The following is a 14,011-nucleotide window of genomic DNA, read 5'->3' as shown; positions in this document are numbered from 1 at the left end:
ATTAAGAAAAAACACTGCGTATTACCCATTAATCTCATTTCATTACTCACTAATGAATCCCAACTGACATTTTGAAAAACGCTAGCTTCTGAAGATAAAATGATGAGCAAAAGCAGATGCCATGTATCTTCAAAGAATCTTAGATCAACATAAATCAAATCATTTCAAAAGTTAATATAAAAATTACCTCTGTAATTGCTGCAAAACAAAGGTACATGGAATTAAGAAGACATGTCAGGAGGATCTCAACTAGAGACAAGGAGGAGGAACAGTAAAGGGAGGCTTCCTCAAGAAATGGTGGTTAAGCTGAAATTTGAAGAAGGGCTGGAGTAAATTCTGAGGATGGCTTATATAGAGAGAATATCTTTGTGAGAAGTTGGACATGGAGGGTGTTATGTAATGACTGTTTGTATCCGTCCAAAATTCATATGCTGAAATCCCAATGTGATGGTGCTAGAAGGGTTTGGGGAGATAATTTAGGTCAAGGTGATTTAGGTGAAGCTCTCATGAATGAGGTTAGTCTCTTTTAAAAAAGACCATAGAGAGCTTGCCAGTGCTCTTTGTGGCATTTGAGGGAACAGCCAGGAGTTGGCGGTCTGCAATATGAAAGGGGACTCTCACCAGAACCTGACCACACTGGCCTCCTGATCTCAGATTTCAGCCTTCAGAACTGTGAGAAATAAATTTCTGTTGTTTATAAGCCATTCAGCCTATGGCACTTTGTTTTAATAGCTTGAACTAACTAAGAGACTGAGGAAGAAGGAGACATCAAGAACAACTGCTAGGCTCATGGTTTGCCCAGTTGGATGGATGATGGTGGTGTTTGCTGAACAGGGAAGACTAATAAGGACCATATTTGGGTAAAGACAGGGTAGAAATATCCTAAAAGCATTATTAAACACACTGCTTTTAAAATACCCGTGTGGTAAGCCCAAGAAGGTAGTTAGATAAGGGGATCTGGATTTCAGAGGCAAAGTCTAGGACTTAAAAAACAATTGCTTATCTGCACATGGTACAGTATAGAAAAAAAGCAAAAGAAAGTGAACAGAATCTGATAATATTGTGTTATTTACTTGCTATGTATGCTCCATCTGATTTCCTAAGTGAATTTTAAGGGACTCTCAAATCTTGTACATAAAATTGGTCAAGTGAAGGAGAATAATATTTATGTATAAAAAGTTAAAAAGACAAGTTGTACTATCAAACCTGAATAAAAGATATTTCCCTGTGATCACAATGATGATATTAGTCAATACTATGTATCTGGCACAACATTAGGCCCTTTATATGCAATATCATTATTAATTTTGAAAAAATCATATGGAATAGATAGCCCAGTTTTCCAGATGAGTAGACAGATAACATAATTAGTCCAAGATTACAAATCTAAAAAAGCCCAAATTAGGGACCACTACATTGAGCATGTCTCATTGTAGAGTCTAAATTTCATTGTGCAGCCAAATGCTGTCAGACAAGATCTTTGACCATATGCTTTCTTCAAAAGAAATATTCTTTTTTAAGCTGCTACACTATATCAATCCTATGAGTAATTGCTCTCTTTTTCATCTAAAAAGGATATATTTCTCTATATATATGCCAATGGATGCTTATAAATGCCTTTAATGGTGATAGAATAATAAACATAATGTAAAAGATCTTATCAGTAATTTTATTGTTCATTTATTCATTCATCAATATTTACTGAGCACCTACACATGAATCAAGTACCACTCTTGATGCCTATTATGTCAGACACTCCATGCATAATAGAAAAGTGAATTCAGAATAACTTTAAGTTTCCTTGACCTTGTCATGGATAACAGGAAACAAAAGTAAGATTATTTTTTCTATCATCTCTCTTTTCCCTCTGATCTTTTTATAATGTATGCCATAGATATTACCAGGGCTTAAACGATTTCGAAAGCAAATAAAGAGACAAGCACATGACAATACCAATATACCTTTTAAAAGAATGTAATAGTAAAGTAATTCAAAGTTTTGGAATACAATATAGGGGGACTCACATTCAGATATAAGAGATTTGACTTGTAGGTCAAACTGGACGAATGTATGCAATGCTTCGAAAATTTATTCACTGTGATTTTTGAGAACAAAGACTTACCCTTGGAGGCAAAGGCAAAAACAAAATTAAAAAATTGTCAAAAGTATTTAGACTCAGGAAACTATCTCTTGCTTTTCAGATTCATTCAAGTTTCTTTTTCAATGCAAAATAATCAATTTAACCTACCATAAGTCCTTTGGTTAAACATGTAACAGAAATGAATAGATATACAAGGCCAAAGCATGAAATATATGAAATTGTAATCACATATGTTTGTCTGGTGGATGTTTGCATGTAAAAGAAGGAAGTTCTGCGAGTATGACTGGGAGATACAGTTCCCACCCTTGCCTCAGCCGCTGCTCTCTTTCTTCACTCACCTTTACAGAAACATTCTGAAATAGGTACCTTTCTCCACTTCAGTTAGGCTTTACCTCTTGTAGTAGGCTGAAAGACAGCCACCCAGAGATATCAAGTGGAACTATAAGTTATCTTTCAATGAAAATGGGTCTTTACAGATGGGATTAAATTAAGGATCTTGACCTGGGAGATTATTTTGGATTATCTGTGGGGGTCGGGGGGAAACCTTAATCCAATCACATTTCCTTATTAGAGGGAGGTAGATGAGATCTGATACACCCAAGAAAAGAGGAGCAATGTGAAAATGAAGGTACAGATTGAAGTTGAGCGGCCACCAACAAATGCATGGCAGCCACAATAAACTGGAAGAGGCAGGTTAGAGGCCCTGGAGGGACTATGGCCTGCCAACACCATTACCTCAGCCTAGTGAAACCCCAGTATTGAACTTTTGGCCTCTAGAACTGTGAAAGCATACATTTCTGCTATTTCAAGCTACCTGTTTTGTGGTAATTTATTAGGACAGCCATAGGAAACAAATACAGCTCTATTCCAAAATAAAAATCCGCTGTAGTCAAATTCACAAATGAACTAGCAGCTAAATCCAACATACTCAAGGCTGTGCTATCTGACGTGGCTGATCATTCCCTCTCTTTTATCCTTTAGTTGATGTGATGGTCAGTTTTATGTATCAACTAGGATATAGTCCCAGTTATCCAATAAAATGCCGATCTCGGTGTTTTTGTGAAAATGTCATTAGAGCCTATAAATAATTGACATTAAAAGAGAGACTTTATCCAAGATCATCTGGATGAGTCTGATTCAATCAGTGGAACAACCTTAATATCAAAACTGAGAATTTCTGAAGAAGAAAAATGAGAAGGATGAAGAAGAAGGTGGCAGGGCGGGGGGGCGGGGTGGGGGGGCGGGAGGAGGAGGAGGAATAGGAGGAGGAGGAAGAAGAGGAGGAAGAAGAGGAGGAGGAGGAGATATAATTCCACTTGTGGACTGTATCTTTCACTTGTCCCCAAGAGTTCCAGCCTGCCATTCTTGATACCCTGCCCTGCAGATTTCAGATTTGCCTAATCAGCCTCCACAATCTGATAAGCCAATTCTCTGCATAAATATCTTAATATATATTTACTACTGGTTTTGTTTCTCTGGTTGAACCCCGATTGATACATTTGGCATTGAGGATATCACACTTTCCTGGCTTTACTCCTATTTGAACAGCTGTTTCTTTTCAGTCTCCTGTGCTCTTTCCTCTTCATATTTCTTACCTCTTAATGTTGGAAAATCCAGGACTCCACATTTGGACCTCGTTTTTCTCGATTTCACTCACTCCATGATTTATTTTAAATATTCCCCATGTGCTGATCCCTTTGAATTTATTTTTAATCTCCAGCCTGGATCCCTTCCCTAAACTTTCATTTTATTCACCCAATTGCCTACATCTCCACCTTAGGCTTTTACTAGGCATTTTAACATAAGATTTAACATCTTCAGATTTCTGTCTAAATCTGGATTTCTCATCTTCTTCAGTCTTCCCTTTCTTAGTGAAGGACACCTATCCTTCCTGTTCTCAGGCCAGGATCTTGAAACCATACTTCACTTCTCCCTTTATTTCATACCCTATCAGATAAATTAACAAATAAAGGGAACTTTATTTTTGAAAGTTGTCACAAATAGGGTCACTTTCCACTTTCTCCTACCCTGTTCCAAAGTACGAACCGGGCGCAGTGGCTCACGCCTGTAATCCCAGCACTTAGAGAGGCTGAGGCGGGCAGATCACTTGAGGTCAGGAGTTCGAGACCAGCCTGGCCAACACGGCAAAACTCCGTCTGTACTAAAAATACAAAAAATTACCTGGGCATGGTGGCATGTGCCTGTAATCCCAGCTATTCAGAGGGTGAGGCAGGAGAATCATTTGAACCTGAGAGGTGGAGGTTACAGTGAGCCGAGATTGTACCACTGCACTCCAGCCTGGGCAACAGAGTGAGACTCTGTCACAAACAAACAAACAGAATCAAGAAACAAAGTGCCATAATATTTTACTTATTGCATTCAATTCCTAAATGTTTTTCTTCTGTCCTTGCTGCCATGTATTCGTACACACACACACACACACACACACCCTCTCTCTCTCTCACACACACACATACACACACACAAATGCATCATTTATTCTCCATAGGCTAGTTAGCAATCCTTGTAAAACATAAATCAAATTACAACATTCTTCTGCCTCAAACCATCTGGAAGCTTCTTGATTTAGAGTAAAAGCGAAAGTTCCTTCAATGACTAGCCTGATACGGATCACCTCCACTGCTGATTTCAACTCCTGCCACTCTTTTTCTGCTTCCCTGAGACCCAACCACATTGGTCTTTTTTTTTTTTTTTTTTTTTTGTGGCGCAACAAGGAAAATGCAAGGATCTGGAATTTATTGATCCCTCGTCTGCTCACTTCACCCATTCCCTAATCCCGCATAGCTTGTTCATTTACTTTTATCTCAGTCATATGCTCTAGTATCACCTCATCAACAATGCCATCCATGTTAATTCTAGTCAAAATTATAATGACTTTCCCTTCATCTATTCACTATCCATTGTCCCTGCTTTACTTCCCCCCACAAGATGATCACCGTCTGTGATCAGTACATGATATGTTATGTGTTCATTTAGTTCCTGTCTCCCACCACTAGAATATAAGTTCCTTAATGCGAAGCACTTTTTGTTCACTGCCATATCATTTGGGGTCCAGTACAGTGCCTGGCACAGAGTAGGCATGCAATAAATAGTACATGAATGAATGGATGACTGAGTGAGCTTTGGCTTATGATTGGGTGGATCCATAAACCAATATGAACAAATAAAAGAACATTTAATAACACAGCCAAAAACACCCTGCGAGGCTCAGCCTTGTTTTATCTTATTTTTGTAGTGTTGCTTATTGGGTTGATTTCCCACAAATTATTGCGGCAACAACTACTTTGTAAGCCATTTTTTTTTCAATAATCTGTCTTTCGGGATATCTGATGACCTATTAGATCTCTTTTTAGTCTGCTTGATATTAAAGGTCTAAGGATGGAGGAGGATAGAAAAAGAGAGGTCTTAGAACAACGCTATGAAACACTATGTTTGTTAGATATTCGAGACAAAAGAATTCACTTATTTTGCCTTGAATTCACTTAGTTTTGTCTTTACCATTGTTATAATTAAGTTGTTTAAACTTCTCTTATTCCATAAAGTTTATTTTTACTTATTAGTATAGAACATGCCTCGATTAGACTCAGCAGCGTATAACTGTATGGGAGTGGATGTAGAGCGCTGCCCAGTCACATGAACACTCCTGTGTTTCATTGGTGGAGAACACCAGCACAGCAGTGACTTAGTGACTCCAGTGTTAATTGAATGAGTATTTCACCTCACAGATTTTTTTCTGACTTGGAGGCACCATAATGTAACTGTATTAAAAGAACATGCCGTGTGCCTGGGGAGGATGGGTGGTTAAGAGCACTCTAAGGGTTTTTACTGATTGTACTCAGGGGTGCAGCAGGACTGATTTGCTTCACATGGATGAATAGTTTGACACCTTGTTGCTTAAAAATTGCTTATGTTTAAAGTACACTCCACAGCTAAAGGGCTATGCAGATGCCACATTACTGAATAGCATATGGACATCTCCAGGGCTGTTAAAAATGATCACACCAACCGTCTGTTTTTACTGGGGCTTACTGTATTTATACAGTTCTAAGAGAGAAGATTACGCCTTCCAATGTAGCTCAGGGGACCTATATTAAGGAGGAAAGGAAGCAAAGAAAGCACTTGTGAACTTGCAAGACAAACTTTATGTTTCAGTAATGGTCTCTTTCTTAACAATGTGGCAGTTTTAAATCTCAGAAAGCCCAAAATAATTTTAAGATAAAAACCACTATTTTTAAAATTTATAACTTAAGTCTTTAAAACCTCTCACTATGTACAGTTTGGTGGCAAGAATGGAGTGACTGGCATTTTTTGTTTGGACACCAAAACTCATTTAGCTGCTGGCACAAATTTATATGAGTTCAAAAATTGTCCCCAGCTTTGTTGTAACTTCAGAGTTCTACTTGGGAAAGAAAAGGGTCTAAAACAATAGCTGTGGTTTTCCTCAATAACAGAAGGAAGACTTTACCTTCTGTCACCCCTTACTTCTTAGCTTTGTTCATAGCCTGTATCTTTTTCTATTACCATACCTCTAAATTTCCCCTGGTATTTAAATGGTCCATGGTGTCAAGCCGCACGCTGAGCACATAGTACATCCTCAGTAGAGCATAGATAATGTGCAAGACACAGAGCTGAGGATGGTAGGCAAGACAGTACCCCAGCCCCTTATATTTATGCCAGAAGATATGGGGAGAAGGACCGCCGCTATTCCTCTAGAGATTTTTACTACAGCTAACACCAGATGAATTGTACAACATAAGTTTCATTCAAATTTGTCCTCTGAATATGTAAAATCACAAGTCCTTAATCAACAAAAGCAAAAACAATTTCTGAGCAGCATCTTGTGGAATGAGTGACTTATCACCATCATATCACATGGTGCTCTCTTGGCCCCATTTCAACCATCTTATGAATAACAAAAAAACTTTGCATAATAAATAATAACAATAAGTTATACTCTTGAAAAGTGCTAATAAAGTAGATTTGAAGTGCTCTCATCACAAAAATGATAACTATGTGTGCTAATGCATATGCTAATTAACCTGATGCAGCCATTCCATAATGTATATATATTTCAAAACATCATGTTTACATAATGGATATATACAATTTTTGTCAATTAAAAAAGAAAAAAGAAAACACATGTGCACACACATACACAGATTTACAAAGGCCATCTTGATGCAGGGTATGTTGAAGACAGGATGTACAAAATCTAGGAGTTTGTCACACTAACAAAATAAGTATATACTTGGATTTACATGCTTCTCAGTTTTAACCTATTTAAAGCATCTGGAAAGCCAAATGATCTTTATCAGTGTTAAAAAGTCCACTAGTAGTTTATCTTAGTTGCCACACAATTATGTATATTTTAATTAAGTCACTTTTGGAACCCAGTTTTGGAAAATCGTAATTGGATTAATATATAGTGTTTACTATATGTCTGACACTGATGACCACTGAATTCTAACAAAACCAAGTAGAAAGCCCTATTGCTTTCCTTGTATTATGAATTACAGGGTTTAGTAATACTAAATAACTTGCCCAAACTAAACTAAGCTCTTATTACATAGCAAAATCAAAATTGCCTCCTTGTCCCTTGACCCTAAAGCCTATCCTCTGACCTGATGCTTTTTGACATAAGATCAAATAGGGAATGAGAAAGATGAAATGATGTAATGCCCTAGAGGTTGTAGCTACATATATATAAAATATTTTAAATGGTACTTGTATGCTTTTGAGCCCTTTGATGGCAAGATATAAATGGAGCATCTTAGCCCATGTTCAGAGGATTCAGAACTGCAAAACACAGAATATTATTTGAAAATGTTACTGTGGACAAAAAATGACTAAGATAGTAGAGGACAAGTTTTATTGACTACTCATTTTGGTTGAGTTTCTCTAAAATGATTATATTTAGTTTATCAATATAAACATCTTTATATTGATAAAGTTCACCTTTATTCTTTATCCACCTTAATACTATAGCAAACATATATGTGGACACATGTTTATTTTGAAGACACTCTCAAAAATTGCAACTATTATGATACTAGAAATACCAAATAAGACAGAGTTCCTGATGTCTTCCTTCTGAGTCCTGGAGCTAATACTTGTTCCAGGTAAACATCACTGATTTCTCTAGAGCACTACAGTGTATCAGGCAGGCTCAGAATCATGGTAGGGGGAGAACAGAAATCATTACTTATGTATGTTCAACTTTTAACTTAGAGTGTCCTAAGTGTGAATACTTGGTATTAGAAAACATAGCCAGATGTGAGAATTAGCAAAAATCAGTTGCGTCTGAACTTTGGGGTTTTTTTTGTATAATAATCCATTTCCTACTCTCATAACCTACTCACACCTAGCCCTTCTAGTCATTGTTGCTGATGTAGAATGCCAATGTTGCCAGTAGAATGATATTGGGAGGGCAGGCTTTTACTAATGGAAAGGCAATTAATTGCTGTGGTTAGGTGTATCAACTCTAGAAGAATACTACCTGGGCTCAAATCCCATCTCTACTGCTTAAGCCTTTGAGCAAGTTGCTTTACCTCCCTGTGCCCCATTTTCTCTCTCAGTGCCCCACTTTACACCTTCTCCATATTTTGTCATAAGGATTAGGTGAGTCAATGCATGTAAAGCACAGAAAATTGTGCCTGGCATATACTATGCCTTAGATGAGTGCTAGTATTATTATATTATTATTGATATTACCTCTCCTAAATACAGAAAAAGGTAATGGCCAAGGTAATGGTTTTCAAATTGTTTTATCCCTTTAGTAAGTCATGAAATTAGTTTAATTGTTCTTGAGTTGAATATACTAATGTCAAAGGGAATAAGTTACATCATAATTCAACACATACAGGATAGGTAAAGGTTTCTTCATGGAACAAATTTGTGTTTTCAGTCATGCCTGAAAAAGTATTTCTTAATGATAGTCATGGCCAAAAACCTGTGAAAAATACTAGCTTAGTATTACCATACAGGAATGATTATGGAAGCCTTATGTCTGTGCAACAGGGAATTTTTAAATTTTTGTTGCAGTTTTAATGTCAAGCATTTAGTTCATTCATCAATTTAATACTTATACCATATTTTCTATGTTCCAAGCACAACACCAGGATGTAGGAAAACAATGACAAGAAAATTTGACATGGCCCTTGCCCTAATAAAATTTACAGTTCAATGGGAAAACATTCTTTATCAAATAAGTAACACAAACCACTGATTATGAGACATGCTACTCCAGTTTTTTTACAAATATATGGAGACAGGATGATCAGCAGAAATAAACAAAGGGCAAATTGTAAGTAAAAAGAATATAGTCTCACCAAAACTTTGGCATTAAAAAAACCTTAAATATGCACAAAAAGCTGGAAACACCTTTCACTGCTCCATAATTACTGATGAAGTTGGGAAGAAGTGCAACTGTGGCTTGTGATGATTTTTTCAGGTTAAATGTCTATTTTAAGTTATCATCTCTACCACCTAATATTCATCAAATTTCCTGTAGTTTATAGGGTCACAGTCAGTGGATAGAATATTTAGTAAACCTTTAGTAAAAACAATTAATATATTTTAAACATAATATATAAATTTAAGGTAATTTCAATGAAAATCACAGTAGAGATTTACCAGGAACTGCATAGAATATTACCAACTGTACATAGAAAAATATATTTATAACTATAAGAAAATTATGAAAAAGAAGAGTGGCAGCTGTCTTGCTTTACTAAAACAAGCTAAAAAACTATTGTATTCCAAATAACATTGTGTTGTTAAAGAAAAAACATAGATTACATACATAAGTAGGACAGTTTTTTTAGTATACGTAAGAAAATATTTGTCAAAGATGCTAGTAGTTAAATTCAATGGGCAAATATATTTAATTGGTTAAACATCTGTAAGAGAATTAAAATGGAGCCCTTCTTTTCAGACATATAATGAGGTTGTAGATGAATAAAAGTCTTAAATATAAAAAAAAAACTTCCAAAAAATTTAAAAGACTAGATGCACAATCTAGGGTTTGGGGAATTCTATCAAAATAACAATGGATAACCAAAGTTATAAAACAAAGCATAGGCATTATTTATATATATTTTAAATATATAAAATCTTTTACAACAGTAAAATAAAATCAATAGAAAAATATTTCTGCAAAAGTATTTGTAGTTCAGATGACACTAAAATAATAACTTTCTGTATGCAAAGGACCCTTTCAAACTAATAAGAAAAAATCCCAATGGGCAAATAATAACAGATAATTCACAGAAGAACAAATTAAATGGAAAAAATATGACAAGTTGTTCTTGCACAGGTGTAGAAAAAAAGTAAAGTAATGATATATCTTTACAACTATTAGGCAGGCACATTTATACCAAAATGTATAATATTTTTGCTGACATGTTTGTAGTAATAAAGGTTACTCACATACATTGCTAGTGGAAACATGGTATTACAACCTCTTAGGCATACAATCTGTCAACATCTACTAATATTAAAATTATACACACCTCTGACTGAGCAATTTCATTTTAGAGAATATATTTCAATTCATTCCAATATGTAAAGACATTATACAGTGACATTTAGTGTGGCATTTTAAAAAAAGAATCAAGGATTATAAACACAGTCACTACCCATCAACAGGGGAATGGGTGAATAGATTGATGTAAATTCATTCCATGACATTATTATACAATCATTTCAAAGACTGAGTTAGAACTATACCTGATAACTTAGAGTCTTAAAGATATTTTTATGAGGTAATTCTGAGGGAGAAGAGCAAGAAATAAAATAATTGTGTATAAAAAGATATTTGATAAACGATCACCAAAATATTACATATATGTATATCTAGGGGTCTATGTATGTATGTATATGTTGTATTTACATGTATAAGATTTTAGATTAAAATATGAAATTAATAACACCAAGCTTTCATGTCTTAAGTGGGAAGCCAAGAATAAGAGGTGGGATGCTGATGGGATGAAAAAAGAAAAAGGAAAGAAGTAAAACAAAACCACAAACACTCCTGGATAAAAACAAGTAATATTTCATCTCATTTATGTAACTTTGTGTGGATGTGTGTTCAAGAGAGAGAGAGAGAATAAATATAAAAATGCAAGCATAGATGACTCTTACTAAAGTGTTAAAGAAATATAACAAAGCCAAAAGTACAAAAAACAAAAATGAAAAATAAATCACTTGATGTCATCACCTGACATTAAAGATGAAATATGAACATATATATAAGCAAAGGTTGAAATTTTAGTGTCCTCTAGATATCATGAAGTTACTGCTTTTCTAATTTTTCCAAAGAAATTGTTGTTAGAAACCAGAATCTTCTCCTAAAACCCCAGCTCTATCCAAACACGTCTTTCTACCTCAAACACACTCATAAACAAACACTCAGAAGCAATCACATGGCAGAGAATTGTTCCTACTAAACCAAACATTAGTATCAGTCCTTTAGCTACATTGAGGAACTTGAACATGAAATTTATTTTTAACATACTGTAAAGACATTGTCACTTTTATGAACTACTGGGCAGTTTTGCCAGATTTTAAACCTTTAAGTGATTCAATGGCTTACATATGGTATATTCTTTATGAAGACAAAAGGAAACATATTTCTCTCAGTTCCAGGAATAATTGTATCTCTAAGCACTTTAATATACACTGGAAATCACGTAACTGTCTGAACTCTGTCTTGGCTGCCAAAAAGAGTGATGTCAAACTATAATCCTAGTTTTATATTTTTCTTATCTTATGGACTTTTTTACTCCAATCTTTTTCACTTATTGTTAGTTGTTTTAACATATGAACCTTTTGTGAGACTTTTTAAATATTTCAGGATCAATGTAGGGTTATATGTACATACCCACAAATAACAATAATGGCCCAGGAACAAGAAGTGGACATACCAACACTGACTGGGGCACACAGAAGAAAATAGGCCTTAGCAACACAGACTAAGGGTGACTGCTTAGTCTGGGTCACTAAGAGGAATTTTAAATCAATATTATAACTTATATTCATTGTATATTTTTATCTAAACAACCTACATATGTATATGTTTTCATTATAGAAACAAACCAATTTTTATTATTTTAAATTATCAAAATAGAAAATCTCTACAGGTACTAATATGTGTGTGCGCCTGGACTGGAGGAAACCTAATTAACTACTATAGAATAGGAAAAGCCAGGCAGCGAGCATCCTTTAAGGAGTTCTCCCTACGGCATCCCGATAAGGTCTGGTTTTGCCACATGGCCTAATGCATTCCAGTAAACTGCTTTATGATGTAATAAGTAGCTATTTGTTTGCATTTGCACTGAATCCAGTCTTAAAAAAAAAGACAGGAGAAATATTTAGCCCTATTTTCTTCAACTATCATTTTTTCTTTCAGAAGTTTATTTGATAGTCAGTATGATAATAGAAGCTTAAAAGGTTGATTATGTTCTCATTCAAGCAAAATGACTACTAGTTAATCATCTACCTATGAAACTTCTTAGCACCACATTTTCCTGTTTTGTACAAAACACTGCAGGATCATCAACAACCACTTATGATGGACAAATATATACCATGAATTTATCATTTAAAAAATAGTCTTACTCGATTTTCTAAAAGGTTTCTTATTATATTACAGCCTTTTGGCAAAATAAGACATGTTGTTTCACACTTAACAAAACAAATACTATCCTGTCTTGAAAGAAAATTGCAGGAAAAAATTTAGAGCACTGAGAAAGATTCAATCAAGGAATAGGAAATCAACCTAGTATTTCAAGAGAGTGAAACTACTTCTCACTTTAACAAGCCTGCTATTCACACAATATAGGGAAAACATAAAAATTAAGCATAGAAAACATAATTATTAGAGGGAATTCAGGAAACAAATAAATTTTGGAAGCCCAGTGGCAAAGGTATCTTTAAACCTTCACAAGAATATGTCAGAAATATTAGAAACACAAATTTTTACACTGATACAACATATCAATGTATGGTTAGCAGCCCCATGCAAACTTATATAAAATGATAGTCTCATTTTCAATGTATGCAATAAAAAGGATATAGGTGAGGAAGCCCAGGAAACTCGGAGTTATGAGCAAGCCAATTCTCTTTGGACAGATGGAGCACCTAAGGCAGTTACACTCCATTTCTCCTGCAAGATAGTGGCCATCTAAGGTCAATGATGGATGCACGGAGGCAAGAGACCACCTGTTCATCACCAACAGCATCATGAATGCCCCAGGAAGTGCATATGAGTTCTAAAGTCTTGGACCCCAAGCACCAGAAACCCAGCTGACACTTCTGTGAATAGACATGCTCTATTTGGAATTGGCTCAAGTCCACAGTCTAATAATTTTGATTGCACATTATTATTTTGGAACTTTCTTATATTTATATCAATCCAACTGCTGCATCATCTCTACAGTATCTTACTGGAAACAATGATAATACCAAGCTGTCGATGCCTGTATCTCTGTCTCTAATGTAAGAGGCATTAAATGAAGAACAATCTAACATTATTTAAGGATATTATAATAAAATATCACTTGAAAAGATAGCAAATCTGTATTTAAAAATTTATTGGCAGAAACACAAATCTTAAAAATAAGTTTTAGGAAATATTGATGCATGCAGATAATTTATCAGGGTTAGATGGCTCTATTTCTAAGTCATTTAGGTTCAATTATTAGGGAGAGTAAGGTAAAGAAAGGAAGGAAGAATAGTGTCCTCTAATTTATGCCTTCATCCTTTCAACTGTTCACTCAAAATGCATTATAAGCTTTCATGCTAGTAATATTGATAGATTGGTATCAATGTAACTTGTGTAATGGAGAAATTCCATCTAGATATTGCCTCCAGAATTGGCAATACAGTATC

The 14,011-nt window shown here is 35.1% G+C and overlaps 1 protein-coding gene across 3 annotated transcripts in view; it reads right to left on the bottom strand.

Moving 5' to 3' along the window:
• Positions 1 to 14,011, bottom strand: part of GRID2 (glutamate ionotropic receptor delta type subunit 2) — a 1,557,400-nt gene that overhangs the window by 512,215 nt on the left and 1,031,174 nt on the right. The window lies entirely within an intron of this gene.

The sequence above is a fragment of the Macaca fascicularis genome, chromosome 5, assembly GCF_037993035.2.
Source record: "Macaca fascicularis isolate 582-1 chromosome 5, T2T-MFA8v1.1".
Taxonomy (NCBI): domain Eukaryota; kingdom Metazoa; phylum Chordata; class Mammalia; order Primates; family Cercopithecidae; genus Macaca; species Macaca fascicularis.
Note: the sequence above shows the minus strand (reverse complement) of the source record. Positions and strands in the feature narration are given on the sequence as shown.